This window comes from Orcinus orca, chromosome 8, assembly GCF_937001465.1.
Source record: "Orcinus orca chromosome 8, mOrcOrc1.1, whole genome shotgun sequence".
Classification (NCBI taxonomy): Eukaryota; Metazoa; Chordata; class Mammalia; order Artiodactyla; family Delphinidae; genus Orcinus; species Orcinus orca.
The window spans coordinates 20,100,890-20,116,349 of NC_064566.1; the positions used below are offsets into that span (position 1 = coordinate 20,100,890).

Here is a 15,460-nt window from a genome sequence, read left to right on the forward strand (position 1 = left end):
AAATATGCAGTAATGCAGTAGTTTGTGAAAGATGAATTTGTCTCCCTTTATTTCTAATGAGGTCGGAGTCTTACCTTAAGACCTACCTTACCTAAAGTAAGTCATTGAATTCGACTTACTTTATTTTGTTTTTAAATAGCAAAAACAAAAAGATGTTTAACATCATTATTCATTAGGAAAATGCAAATTAATGTCACAATAAAATACCACTTTACCTCCATGGCTAAAATTGAAAAGACTATCTATATCATGAATTGTCAAGGATGTGGAAAAATTGGAACTATTATGCAGGTGGGGATTTCAAATTATATCACCACCTTGGAAAACAGTTCGGCAGTTTCTTAAAAAGTTACGACATACAAAGGCCGTATCGCTGGGTGTTTCATGACAAATTTGCCCCAATGGTATTCAATCTTATAAATCTGACAGTTGACATGTTATTACTTTTGTATTACTCTTGTGAAACTCCTGAAGCCACCATTTGCTTTAGAAATTAAACATATCTTTTTTTTTTTTTAAGACTTGGGCATCCATTTCTTAAACATCTTAGTCTTTCCTGCCTGTAAAAAAACATAATTATTCTTCAAAAGCCAGTTTGACTATTCCTTCCCTGTGAAGCCTTCCTTGATCTATTCTACACGGTATTAGTTTACTCAGACTGTTAAAACAAATGACCACAAACTTGTTGTCTTACAACAACAGAAATTTATTATCTCATAGTTCTGGAAGCTATACCTCTGAAATCAAGGTGTTGGCAGGGACCTGTCCTTTGTGAGGGTTTTAAAGACTCCTTCTTTGCCTCTTCCAATTTCTGGTGGTCTCAGGCATTCCTTACCTTGGGGCAGCAGAACTCCAATCTTAACCTCTGTCTTCACGTGGCTGTCTTCTCCCTATGTGTGTCTCTTTCTCTCTAACCAAATTTTCTTCTTAAAAGAACACCAGTCGTACTGAAATTAGAGTCACTTTAACCAGTATGACTTTATCTTAACTAATTAAATCTGCAAAGACCCTATTTCCAAATAAGGTCACATTCTGAGGATCTGGGTGGACATGAATTTTTAGGAGATGCTATTCAACCCAGCAGAGTCCACCCTATGGCCACCAAAAATTCACATCCATCCTACGTGCAAGATACATTCATTCAATCCCAATATCCCAAAAGTCTTGATCTCTTTGAGCATTAACTCTATACCAAAATCATACATACATATCAAATTAAAATTTTTCAAATTTCATTATCTAAGTACTCTAAATTTAAAAAGTTAATAATAATCTAAATCATCTACAGGTGAGATTCTGGATATGATTAATCCTAGGGGAAAATTTCTCACCATCTTTGTACCTGTGAAACTGGAAAAATTATCTGATTCCAAAGTACAAGATATAGGACTGGCATGGGATAGACATTTGTATTTTGAACTGGAGAACATGAAAAGAATAAAGGAGTTACTGACCCAAAGCATTTTTGGAATCCAGCAAAGTAAATTCCATTAGGTTTCACAATTTGAGAATAATTCTCTGGTTTGATCTCCCTTTGGATTTATGGAAGGTCTTTTTTTGGGTGTAAGGAGGCCTCAACAGCTCATCCTCTGGGCCTACAGAACTAAGTCCATTATTTGTGCCTTTGGGTCGACCTATCTGGCTTCTGCTTCTTCCCTCAAAGTAATTTTGCTTTTGTTTGAAGGGTAGCTCATGATTGTACCTGAATAGTTTTTTCAACTTGTTTCCTGCCTATAATCCTAGAAGACCAACAGCCTTCCTTCATTTCATGCTGTTTCTATCCCCTTCAGTTCAAGCTGACAGTGTTTCTGTTGATGAAACATTCTCAAAAATCTTGTCAGGTGGTGCACAGGCTTAGTTGTTCCACGGCATGTGGGATCTTCCCGGACCAGGGCTCGAACCCGTGTCCCCTGCATTGGCAGGTGGATTCGTAACCACTGCGCCACCAGGGAAGCCCTGGGCCGTTTTGTTTGAGCACCTCTCAGAGAATTTCTGGAAAGCGAGGTAACCCTCGCATGTTTTCAAGTGGGCATCTAACACCGTTGCCATTATGCAATCGTTGCAGGGGTTGGCATATTGTAAATAGTAATGTGTTAAAACAAAACGGGTCACATCATATTTTAAATATAATGCAGGAAGTATTAACACCGCCATGATTTGATACTAGGATGCATTTAAAAATATAAGAACAAGCTCTTCTTTAATAGACAGTTTGCATGTTTCCTTTTTCTCTTTGTATTTTCATTCCCCTCCCTCCATGAATTGATGAGAACGTGAAAAAAAAACTTGTCAGTTTACCATGTATGTTGAAGGAATCCATACCATTAAGGAATCCATACCATTAAACAAGAAGGTTCTTTAAAGATCGTGCCGGCATAACCCATCTCTATTCCATAACCCACCACCCATGATCTGGGTGACTGTATCCATGTGTCACACACATAATCTTCTCAGCAAAAGTTACTAAGGCACAACCATGGACATGTTTCCCAAGCATTCTATCTCAATAGGGTGAAAATTTTCCAAATCATCAAGTACTGGTTCATTTTTACTTAACAGTTCTTTTCTCAATTTATCTTTTTGCTATAAACTAAATTAGCAAACAGGCCACCCATTCCAGAGCTTGGTGGGAATCTCCTTAGCTAAATATCCAAGTTCATAGTTTACAAGTTATACTTTCCACACAATACTAGAACTCGATTCAGTCAAGTTTTCTGCCACTATAACAAAGATCACTTGCCATCTAATGTCCAGTAATAAGTTTCTTCCTTCCTTCTGAGACTTCACTAGAAACATCTTTAATGTTCATATTTCTACCTGTTGATTCTGTGAATGATGATATATGTAATTTAAGACAACAGAAGATTTCTCTAACTTACTGTTTATTCTTTACTCTTTCTGATCTCCCACCAGATTTGCCTCTAACATTCATATTTCTATAAACCGCCTTCTCAAGGCAATCTAAGATTTTTTAATCATGCTCCTCAAAATTTTTCCAGACTTCCTAGCCAATTCCTAGCTACTTCCACATTTTTAGCTGTTTGTTAAATAGCTATACAACTTCTGGTACCAAGATTTGTATTCGTTTCTGAGGGTCACTGTAGGAATTACCAAAAATTAGGAGACTTACCACTAGAGAAATTTATTCTCTCACAGTTCTGGAGACTAGAAGATATAAGCAAGGCCAGGTTCTGTCTCAAAGCTCTAAGGAAGAAACCTTTCTTGCCTCTTCCAGTTTCCAAAGGCCTCAGGCATTCCTTGACTTGGGACAGCATAACTCCAATTTCTACATCCTTCTTCAAAGGCTATCTTCCCTTTCTATGTCTCTGTATTCAAATTTCCCCCTCCATAATAAGGACATAAGTCACTGGATTTAGAGCCTATCCTAATCCAGTATGACCTCATCTTAACTAATTATATTTGCAGAGACTGTTTCCAAATAAGGTCACATTCTGAGTTTCCAGATGGACATGAGTTGGGGGGCAGGGAAGGGGCACTATGCAACCTAGTACAAACACTAAACAAAATCAGCTCCCCTCATCTGAATGCTCTCATGATACCCTATATCAAATTCTACTATAGAATGAACATATTATATGATAATTGTTTGTTTAACTATCTGTCTACTCTATAGAACAATAATGATCATGAACGACAGATTTTATTTTTAATTTCTTACCTCATTGTATCCCCATTGTCTAGCGTAATGACTAAGACATGATCAATAAATGATTATTTAATGACTTACAAAAGAATAAGTGCTCCATATATCCTAGAGCTAAAGTTAAATTGAACAAAATGATTTACAGTCACTACTAAGGTTATATTGAACATATTTTAGTATCAAAGCCCCTGTTAGCTTTTCACATATTTGGTTTAAAACACTGTCTTAAAAAAGTAAACACTAAAGTTGCATCTAAAGTGAATGACATTACAATAAAAAATAGAGATGTCTTGTTGTAGTAAAATTGTTTTACCTATGTCAAGTGCTTTTCTGTGGAAACAGAAGATCTCTTCAGCAACACGTTAAAGGCCAAAAATTTTTTAAAAGAGCAGAGTTGCAGTATTAAAAATTGCTCAAGCTATTTACATTTTTGTAAAATGGATCTCCAATTATATAAATTACAGACATTTGATTTTTTAGTCTTTTTCTCTCCATAGTGAATTTTGCAGGAAAAAATTTACATCATCTAAATCTTGTTCACTCGTGTCCTTGCCCAATCATTGGCTTGTTCACGTAAAAAAACTAGAACACTAACAAAAGCAAAAAAATCTTAATAAAGAACTTACAGATCATCTCTTAAACCAATTTATTATTTCAGTGAGAAAGGAGGGTTTAGGGACTAGCAGTTCTTTTACTTAGCAGTTTATAGCATTGATTCTCCTAAGAACTATAAGTTAATAATGTGAGTTTTTAAGGGCTAATGGAAACAGTATACTTATCTGTGATAAATCTGTTCAAATTAATGTATCTTAACTGAGTAAGCATGTGGGGTTCTGTCATCAGACTGCATGCATGTTAAGCTTGTATCCCACATTCACTATCTCCGGAATCTTAGAAGATATGTTCTCTAAGACTCAATTTCTTCAACTGTAAAATCTGTATAAAAGCAGTACTTGGTTCATTTGGTTGATGGGATGACTCAATGAAATCATCACTTTTCATAGTGCCTGTCACACAGAGGAGCTATTTTTCAGTTCCTTTTGTTTTTATTTCCCTCTTTTCATGATCAATCAGGCTTACTAAAATATTGTATTTACTTGCAATTAATAAGATTCTTATCAGCTGGTATTATCATACTTGATGGTGGAGTTTAATTGAGGTGGCAAAAGTGGTGATCTCATTCTGACCAAGTGCTGAGATAGGCAGATGCATACGGCTTTGACAAAGAGAAAATAAGAAACAAAATTGAATGTTACTTAATAAACATATTCTAGTAGACTACATTTTTCTGGTAATAACTTGAAAAGAAACAAAAAAATACATCATCGGTGGAAATATTTGGGGTGGTAAAAACTTTTAACGTTTAATTCCTCAACCTTAGTCATATGTGAGATAGTCTTTCTCTTTTTGTCCCATTCCCCCACTCCTTGTGCAGACAGAGGCATATATGCAATGGAGGCAACTTGTGGAATAATGAAATTCATTACAGTGGAGGGTGTGATCCAATTTGAAAGGATGAGAGTAGAGGAGCTGATAACTATGTCTCCACTTGTCCACTTGAGAATGTTACCTTCTTTGACTAGAAAATGTCAAATCCAATGGCTACTTCTCCAGACCACAATTAATGTAGTTATGTACAATAACAAGAACAAAAAAATCACAATTTTCCTTGTATATTAGCATTACATTAATATGAACTTTGTTTATCTGAGCCTATGAATTTTTGTTTTAGCTAGTGAACTTACTCAAATCAGGAGTGTTTAGCAGGAATTTGAAGAGATTTTTAAAGACATTTCCTCTAACTGGCTCTGTAGAGTATACCAGTTGTGAATATGTATGTACAAATGGAAATATGTATGTTTTCCCCTTTGGATATTTGTTTCTATCCTAATTACCAGAAAAGACACAAAAAGAAATATGAACTAGTTATTCCAGCAACCTATATTTAATTTCAAACTGTCAGAAAATATTTCCATACAACCTCTATTGTAACAGAAATAAGAAAGTGATAACTTTAAAAACATTTTAGTGTTTTCCCATTCTTCAAAAATAGTTTAGACTAAAAGACTAGTTCTTTCTTAAGACATACCATGAGAGGGCTGAGAGTTACCACTCAGGATCTTTAATAAAAATGTGTTTACATTTGCCAAGAAAGGAATTATTACAAGTTAATATTCCAATACAAGTTTCTAACATGGAATTATATCAACACAATTAATATAAGAGTATCTTCTATATCTTACTTTAAAGTTTTGTTGGCTAGAAATAGAATAAAAGCCTGTAAGTGGAAAGTTTTCTGTGACATTGAATCAATGCTATTTTGGAAATCCTGTTTTGTTGTTGCTTTTTGTTGTGTTTTGTTTTTCTGGTGAGACAGGACAAGTTTCCTATGTGTTCTGGCAATTAAAATTTCCCTACAAATAAAGCAAGAAGATTTGCTCCAGTGCAACTGGCTGTAGAACTGCATGCTCTTTCAATACAAGGAAAAAAATCCCCTTCCTACGTCACCTCCAGCAGTCCTCTTCACTTGGAAGCAGTGGGGAGTGTTCAGGTATACACAGAGTAGCTGAGTTATATAGCTCTCAAATCCCTTTATTTACCCCCTTTTAAAAAATTTATTTATTTATCTATTTATTTTTGGCTGTGTTTGGTCTCCATTGCAGTGCACGGGCTTCATTGCGGTGGCTTCTCTTGTGACGGAGCACAGGCTCTAGGCACATGGGCTTCAGTAGTTGTGGCACATGGGCTCAGTAGTTGTGGCTCGTGGGCTCTAGAGCGCAGGCTCAGGAGTTGTGGAGCACGGGCTTAGTTGCTCCGCGGCATGTGGGTTCTTCCCGGACTAGGGATCGAACCTGTGTTCCCTGCATTGGCAGGCGGATTCTTAACCACTACACCACCAGGGAAGTCCCTATTTACCCCTTTGAAAAATGGTTTTCCTCTGGAAAATGTTCATGAAAACTCATGGGAAGGAAAAGGTAAATTTTACTTAATTTTCCCACAAATCTCACAAATATTCCCTCTAGTTAAGACCACATTTCCAAGAAAATATGGTGGGTTGTATGATATTATAGACTACAGAGACAAAACAGGGAATAAAGCCAAAACAATGAAAAAGTTAACTTCACTGAATTAATCAAGAAATTTAATTCAGATTTTGGGGTGGAGGTTGTATTATACTTGCTTTTACCAACAGTAGGTTATTATACAACTTTTGAGTCATAGTCTTTTAGTTCTCTCTCCCTACTTTGAAGAAGATCAAATTGGAAATGCCCTTAAGAATGAGAAGAGGATTTTTTTTGGCAGTTTAGAAGTATTGGGGTCCAGGGAAGGCCACCCCAAAATGGCATACTTATTATTTTGAATTAAAGTGACTTAAGAAATGGCCAGTACAAGAGGGACACTCTGACCCTCTTTTCTGTCTCCCTAAAAACAGGAAATCTCCCATATGAAAGGTGCACTCCCTGCATCTAAAGGTAGAAGGATACCCTTGTCACCAAAGATAGGAAGATAGGGAATTTGGGGCTAAGTAGCCTGTATAAACAAACCTGTTACTTATTTATTTCCTCAAGCCCAAACCCTGTTCAGATTCTTCATTAATTGGGCACCCAAAACCTAGGTTTCTTTGCCCTATCAGTTGCTCACAAATTTATTGTTTCTTTGTCTAAAAAGTATAAAAGCTGCCTGCTTTGGCCACTTCTTAGGTCCCATTTCTATGGGACCTCCATGAACATGAATTGAAATGTATTTCTTTTTCTCCTGTTAATCTGTCTTGTGCCAAATTTTTTATTAGTCCAGCCACAAGAACTAAAGAGAATTTTTCCCCTCCCTGACAGAGAGTTAACTTTGAATGACTGTTCTAAACTTCTTGGTTTAAGTTGTGAGTGCCAAAAGTTCAAACTTTCTTTGAACAATAGGCTTCAATTTATATATTGTTCTTTTATAAGACTAAGCCTCTTTATAAAAATTGATATCAAATTAAAGCAGAGTTTCCAAATACTAATAAATATTTTCACTTAGCTATGCTTTTATATGCTCATTTTAAATTGTATTTGGAAAAAACGGTTGGGTACTGTTGTCTTTTAATTGACTGGAAAGTTTCAAATCCCCCAGGTTTTAGTTTTTCATGAGCTGTGAAGAAGGCTTTTTAATGAGTTGGTGAGTGACATTGATTACCATTAAATCACATTAAGCAGAGGAAACAATGCTATTAACTTATAGTTTTCTAGATTCCATAATAGCTAATGCATAGGCAGTCTTAAAGATTAGCAATCCCCTAAGAGACAGAGCAGCTAATAACTCACTCTGAAGAGTAATAGAAAAATATTCTTGGACATAATTTACTGATATCCTCAAACTTGGTTATAATCTAGACAAATTTTAGACATAATTAAAATGATGGTTTGATAATGATAAAAGTGATGTCGCCTCCTGCTTAATTATCATAGCAAATGTTACCAAACAGAGAACGTATTGTAGATTTTCTACATCACAGGTAGTGTTGGATATGGTTCGTTTTAACTTTATAGACATTCCCTTTCATTTTATTCCCTCAGCCATCTCTTCTATTTAAGCTAATAGCATTGGTACTTGCTCTCAAAGACAACATTCTAATGGAACACCCTGTCTTTGATCTCTCCATTTTATCTTGGCTTACATAGTATATTTAGCTTCATAGATTAATCTTCCTAAAGCACAGTTTGGGTAGATTGATTCCTTGCTTGATTATATTTCCCATTGCTTAGTAGAGAGAACTTAATTTTCTTAGTGGAGCATTCAAGAAACTTTACAATCTGATCCCTTTTAATTCCCAAACTTCTACCAGTCAACTTCATATATACTCTAGGTGAACTTCAACCATTCAGTTTCTGATAGGTTTCAGATGAGCTGAGCTCAGCACGCATTAAATATAGTACAATGTTTCTTCATCAGTGAGCAGCAAATAATTCAAAGGTATGTGGCCAAATTTTGCTCCATTTAAAAAATGTGTTTTGATATAACTAAAAATACTTGCAGTTATGATCAGGCCTGTTAGAGAGACTATTTAGCAGAGGTCATTCAAAGTGGGGTAGAACAGAATGTAATTTGCCGTAAGACAGAGGTAAGAAATGTAATGTCAAACCACACCAAAGACAAATCCTTGCTCCCTGGGATCAATAATAATTGCTTTGTAAGTATATAAGAAAGCTTGGTCAGGGCAGTAAACAGTTCAACTCAAAAAGTAATACAATGTTGAAGGACCACCAATTCAACAATGCAATAACTGTGGATACCTTTATAGACAATTTGGAATGCTGTTACAGTGTATGGTGATTGTGTTCTCTTTATTATTCTCTCATATAATGTTTTTATGAGATTTTTAATCACTTTACGTGTGCTACTAAAAAAATATCTAGTATTCTAAAATGGGCTACAAATGCAAAATATGTGTACCAATGCTTTTAACTAATCCCTTTTTCCTGGAAAGTCTTACCTCTACTCTTCCACCCCCAATCCCCACCTTGACTTCTCATCCTTCAAAGTGTTCTGCCTCAAAATTGCTTTCTTCATTAGCTACTCATCTTCTAAGTTTCTGTAATATTGTGGTAGAAACTCCTCGTGGAGGCACTTCTCTCATTTTTTCTACTTTGTTTTAACATCCTCTGTTTTTCTTTCCTTCTTTAACAGTGTTGAAACTTCTTAGGGGTATGGTTTTGTCATAATCATATGTACTTCTGAATTTTCAATATTCTTCATATTTCATGACACCCATTGGGTCTTTGAAAAATATTTGTTGAATAAATGGTTGAATTAAGTATGAATGAGTGGACATCTTTTTTAAAAAAGGAAAATAAATATATAATGTTTATTTTGAAAAGACTAATATTAAATTGCCCTAAGTATAGACATAACCCTAGTTTATTTATCCAATGTCAATTAGATATTTAAATGATTGACTTAATTATTTTAGGCCTTCTTTGCCTAATAGGTCATAATGTTAGTTTTACCAGAGATGCGGGCATTCTTTTCAGTTTTCTAAATGTGCTATGTTATTTTATCCATTCCATATTCATTATAATTGGGAAAGATAGATTTTTTATTTTAAAGCACATTTTTGACATTTCAATTAATGATAAATTTTTGAAAACTCTTTGATACCATCAGTATTTAGTATAATTATGGATTTCATGTCCCCTCCAAATTTTTAAGTGGGATTTTTTAATCTCCATTATCAACTTTTTCTCAGATATTTTTGCAGAAATGCTCTGTGTTAACTTTGATTTCCTTTACTCTTGATGATAATTCCTTGTTTTCATATCCTAACTATATGCTTTTGAGCATGCTTGCTACTATTTTCCTCTCTTTTTTTTTTTTTTTTTGTCCTTGAGATTGTTTCATCTTAAAGCAGGGATTGTTAAGTAGAAAATTATTCTACTACTTACAGTTATAGCCACTGCATTTGTAGACTATGTACTACCATGAGGACAAATGTCATTCTGAGGGGCAAGAGTCATTACAAACCTGCTCTCAGCAATCCCATATATTGGTACCACTCTTGTCGAATGGATCTGAGGTGGCTTTTCCGTAGATAAAGCAACACTCACGTGATTCTTCGCTTTTCGTTTTATCCTCCCCTTCATCATTACAGCACTAACAGCTGTCCACCTACTATTTCTCCATGAAACAGGATCCAACAACCCCACAGGAATCCCATCTGACATAGACAAAATTCCATTCCACCCTTACTACACAATTAAAGACATCCTAGGCACTCTACTACTAATCCTAGTCTCACTAATACTAGTCCTATTTTCACCCGACTTGCTAGGAGACCCTGACAACTACACCCCAGCAAACCCACTCAACACACCACTGCATATTAAACCAGAGTGATATTTTCTATTCGCATATGCAATTCTACGATCAATTCCCAAAAAACTAGGAGGAGTTTTAGCCCTATTACTCTCAATCCTAATTCTAGCATTTATCTCAGTACTTCACACATCCAAACAATGAAGTGTAACATTCCGACCCCTTAGCCAATTCCTATTTTGTGTGCTAGGGCAAACCTACTAATACTAACATGGATTGGTGGACAAACTGTAGAACACCCCTTCATCATTATTGGACAACTCGCATCTATTTTATACTTTCTTTTAATTCTAGTACTAATACCAGTAAATACCATCATTGAAAACAATCTCCTGAAAAGAAGAGTCTCTGTAATATATCATATTACCCTGGTTTGTAAACTAGAAAAGGAGAACAACACACCTCCCTAAGACTCAAGGAAGAAGCCCCGAGCTTCACCGCCTGCACCCAAACCTGAAATTCTACTTAAACTATTCCCTGAAATTATATTACAAGACATTTACAGAATTGTTAAGTACTATATCAGTATCAAAACAGCCCATTTTATCATAAACTATTATGTACATAGTACATACCTGTATTACCACATTAATAAGTATATACATCTTATACGTACATTACATTATATGTATAATTGTACATTACATTACTTACCCCATGCTTATAAGTATGCACATCCTATTATTAGTATTACATAGTACATATAGATAATTAATCGTACATAGTACATTAAGTCAAATCAATTCCAGTCAACATGCATTTCCCGTCCATTAGACCACAAGCTTAATCACCAGGACCATCAACCCGCTTGGCAGGTACCCCTCTTCTCACTCTGGGCCCATAATCTGTCGGGGTTTCTATTAATGAACTTTATCAGACATCTGGTTCTTACTTCAAGGCCATCTCACCTAAAATCGCCCACTCTAACCCCTTAAATAAGACATCTCGATGAACCAATGACTAATCAGCCCATGCTCACACATAACTGTGATTTCATGCATTTGGTATTTTTTAAGCTTTAGGGGGGATGCTTGGACTCGGCTATGACCTTAAAAGGTCTTAACACGGTCAAGCAAATTGTAGCTGGACTTCAACTGAAAGTTACTTACTAGCATCAGTAATTCATGGTGTGTAATTCAGTCATTGGTTACAGGACATAACAATATTATATGTGTATACATGTACAAAAGACATAGCATTCCACTCTTCCCCCCCACCCCCATCTAAAACAAACTCCCATCAAAACAGATTAGTCTCAAAAACACTCCCATCATACCAATAAGGTACTTAGATATTCACCACCCATATAGACAGACATCCCCCAGATTCATTAGCCATTTTATCAAAAATTTAATACTAAATCTGACACAAACTGCACAACACAGCCATATAAATACCACCTGTACACAGCAAGTTGATGTAGCTTAAACAACCTCTAAAGCAAGGTACTGAAAATGCCTAGATGGGCATTCTAGCCCCGTAAACACACAGGTTTGGTCCCAGCCTTTCTATTAATTTTTAATAGAATTGCACACGCAAGTATCTGCACTCCGGTGAGAATGCCCTCTAAATCACTAAGATGAAAAGGAGCAGGTATCAAGCACACTATGTCAGTAGCTCACAACGCCTTGCTCAACCACACCTCCACGGGAGACAACAGGGATAAAAATTAAGCCATAAACGAAAGTTCGACTAAGCCATATTAATTAGGGTTGGTAAATTTTGTGCCAGCCACCACGGTCATACGATTGACCCAAGTTAATAGAAATACGGCGTAAAGCGTGTTAAAGAGTAATACAAAATAAAGTTAAATCTTAATTTAGCTATAAAAAGCCATAATTAAAGTAAAAGTCGACTACGAAAGTGACTTTAGCATATCCTGATTACACGACAGCTAAGGCCAAAACTGGGATTAGATACCCCACTATGTTTAGCCCTAAACCCAAATAATTACAAGAACTAGATTATTCGCCAGAGTACTACTAGCAACAGCTTAAAACTCAAAGACTTGGCGGTGCCTCACACCCCTCTAGAGGAGCCTGTTCTATAAGCCCCGGTAAACCTCACCAGCCCTTGCTAATTCAGTCTATATACTGCCATCTTCAGCAAACCTTAAAAAGGAGTAAAAGTAAGCACAACTATAGCATGTACAAACATTAGGTCAAGGTGTAACCCATGGGGTGGGAAGAAATGGGCTACATTTTCTACACAAAGAACACTCTCTTATCTGCATGAAAGTTTTTATGAATCCTTAAAAACCAAAGGAGGATTTAGTAGTAAATTAAGAATAGAGTGCTTAATTGAATAAGGCCATGAAGACGCACACACCGCCTGTCACCCTCCCTCAAGTATTATGACAAAATCACAACTTATTAACAGATGCTAGTCAATTATATGAGAGGAGATAAGTTGTAACAAGGTAAGCATACTGGAAGGTGTGCTTGGATAAACCAAAGCATAGCTTAAATAAAGCACCGAGTTTACACCTAGAAGATTTCATAGCCTATGAATGCCTTGAACTAAATCTAGCCCACAACCCTCCATCATACTAGCACGAACCAATCAAATAAAACATTCACCTAACATCTAAAGTATAGGAGATAGAAATTTAAATACTAATGGAGCCATAGAGAACGTACCATAAGGGAATGATGAAAGAAACATTAAAAGTAACAAAAAGCAAAGCTTACCCCTTGTACCTTTTGCATAATGATTTAACTAGCAAAATTTTTAAAAAGAGAACTTAAGTTAAACTACCCGAAACCAGACGAGCTACTTATGAATAGTTACTAGAAAAAACTCATCTATGTGGCAAAATAGTGAGAAGATTTATAAGTAGGGTGACAAGCCTAACGGGTCTGGTGATAGCTGGCTGTCCAGGAAAAGAATTTCAGTTCAACGTTAAATAATACTAAGAACCCCTTATAAGTTTTAATGTATATTTAAACATTAGTCTAAAAAGGTACAGCTTTTAAGAAATGGGTACAACCTTAACTAAAGAGTAAAAATAAACAGCACCATAGTTGGCTTAAAAGCAGCCACCAATTAAGAAAGCCTTCAAGCTCGACAATATATCTTAATTTCAATATTAAATAAATCAGCTCCCAGTCTTATTACTGGACCAATCTATACAATTATAGAAGCAATACTGTTAATATGAGTAACAAGAAGTATTTCTCCTTTCACAAGTTTACATCAGCAACTAATAATATACCGATAATTAGGAGTAAACAAATATAACCCAACACTAGACTATTTATTGAACATACTGTTAATCCAACACAGGTGTGCACCCAAGGAAAGATTTAAAAAAAGTAAAAGGAACTTGGCAAACACAAACCCTGCCTGTTTACCAAAAACATCACCTCTAGCATCACTAGTATTAGAGGCACCGCCTGCCCAGTGAGAATTGTTAAATGGCCGCAGGATCCTGACCATGCAAAGGTAGCATAATCATTTGTTCTCTAAAAAAGGACTTGTATGGGGCTTCCCTGGTGGCACACTGGTTGAGAGTCCGCCTGCCGATGCAGGGGACACGGGTTCGTGCCCTGGTCCATGAAGATCCCACATGTCGTGGAGCGGCTAGGCCCGTGAGCCATGGCCGCTGAACCTGGGCATCCAGAGCCTGTGCTCCGCAATGGGAGAGTCCACAACAGTGAGAGGCCCGCGTACCGCAAAAAAAAAAAAAAAAAGGACTTATGTGAATGGCCACATGAGAGTTTTACTTCTCTTACTTTTAATCAGTGAAACTGACCTCCCCGTGAAGAGGCGGAGATGACAAAATAAGATGAGAAGACCCTATGGAGCTTCAATTAATCAATCCAAAAAAACATAGTTAAGCCACCAAGAGATAACAAAATTTCACATGGATTCACAATTTTGGTTGGGGTGACCTCGAACCACAAAAAACCTCCGAGTGATTAAAACTTAGACCCACTAATCAAAGCATAATATTACTTATTGATCCAAAAAATTGATCAACGGAACAAGTTACCCTAGGGATAACAGTGCAATCCTATTCTAGAGTCTATATTGAAAAAAGGGTTTACAACCTCGATGCTGGATCAGGACACTCCAATGGTGTAACCGCTATTAAAGCTTCGTTTGTTCAACAATTAAAGTCCTACATGCTCTGAGTTCAGACCGGAGCAATCCACATCGGTTTCTATCTATTATGTATTTCTCCCAGTACGAAAGGACAAGAGAAACACGACCCACTTTGAATAAGTGCCTTCAAAACAATTAATGATGTAATCTCAATTTCATAAGCAAACACAAAATAACCACGCAAGACCAGGGTTTAGTTAGGGTGGCAGAGCCCAGTAATTGCATAAAACTTAAGCCTTTATACTCAGAGGTTCAAACGCTCTCCCTAACAAAATGTTTATAATCAATATCCTAATGCTTGTTATTCCTATTCTTTTAGCCGTAGCATTTTTAACATTAGTAGAGCAACAACTCTGAAAAGGACCAAATATTGTAGGACCACATGGTCTATTTCAACCCATTTCCAATGAAATCAAACTATTCATTAAAGAACCACTACGACCAGCTACATCTTCCACCTCCATATTTGTTATTGCACCAATCCTAGCTTTGACTCTAGTCCTAACAGTATGAATCCCTCTACCCATGCCATATCTGCTCATTAATATAAACCTAGGGGTATTATTCATACCAGCCATATCAAGTTTAGCCATATACTCTATCTTATGATCCGGAGGAGCCTCCAATTCAAAATATGCACTAATCGGAGCCCTACGAACAGTAGCACAAACAATCTGATACGAAGTAACACTAGCAATTATTCTCTTATCTGTGCTCTTAATAAATGGGTCTTTCATCCTATCGACCCTCACCACAATACAACTATGGTTGATCTTCCCATCATGGCCACTAGCCAAGAAATGCTTTACTTCTACCCTGGCAGAAACTAACCCAGCCCCA

The 15,460-nt window shown here is 36.3% G+C and overlaps 1 pseudogene; it reads left to right on the forward strand.

Annotated features, from left to right (window-relative positions):
- The first annotated feature begins 263 nt into the window (after positions 1-263).
- Positions 264-10,923, forward strand: LOC117197240 (cytochrome b-like; annotated as a pseudogene).
- The last annotated feature ends 4,537 nt before the right edge of the window (positions 10,924-15,460 follow it).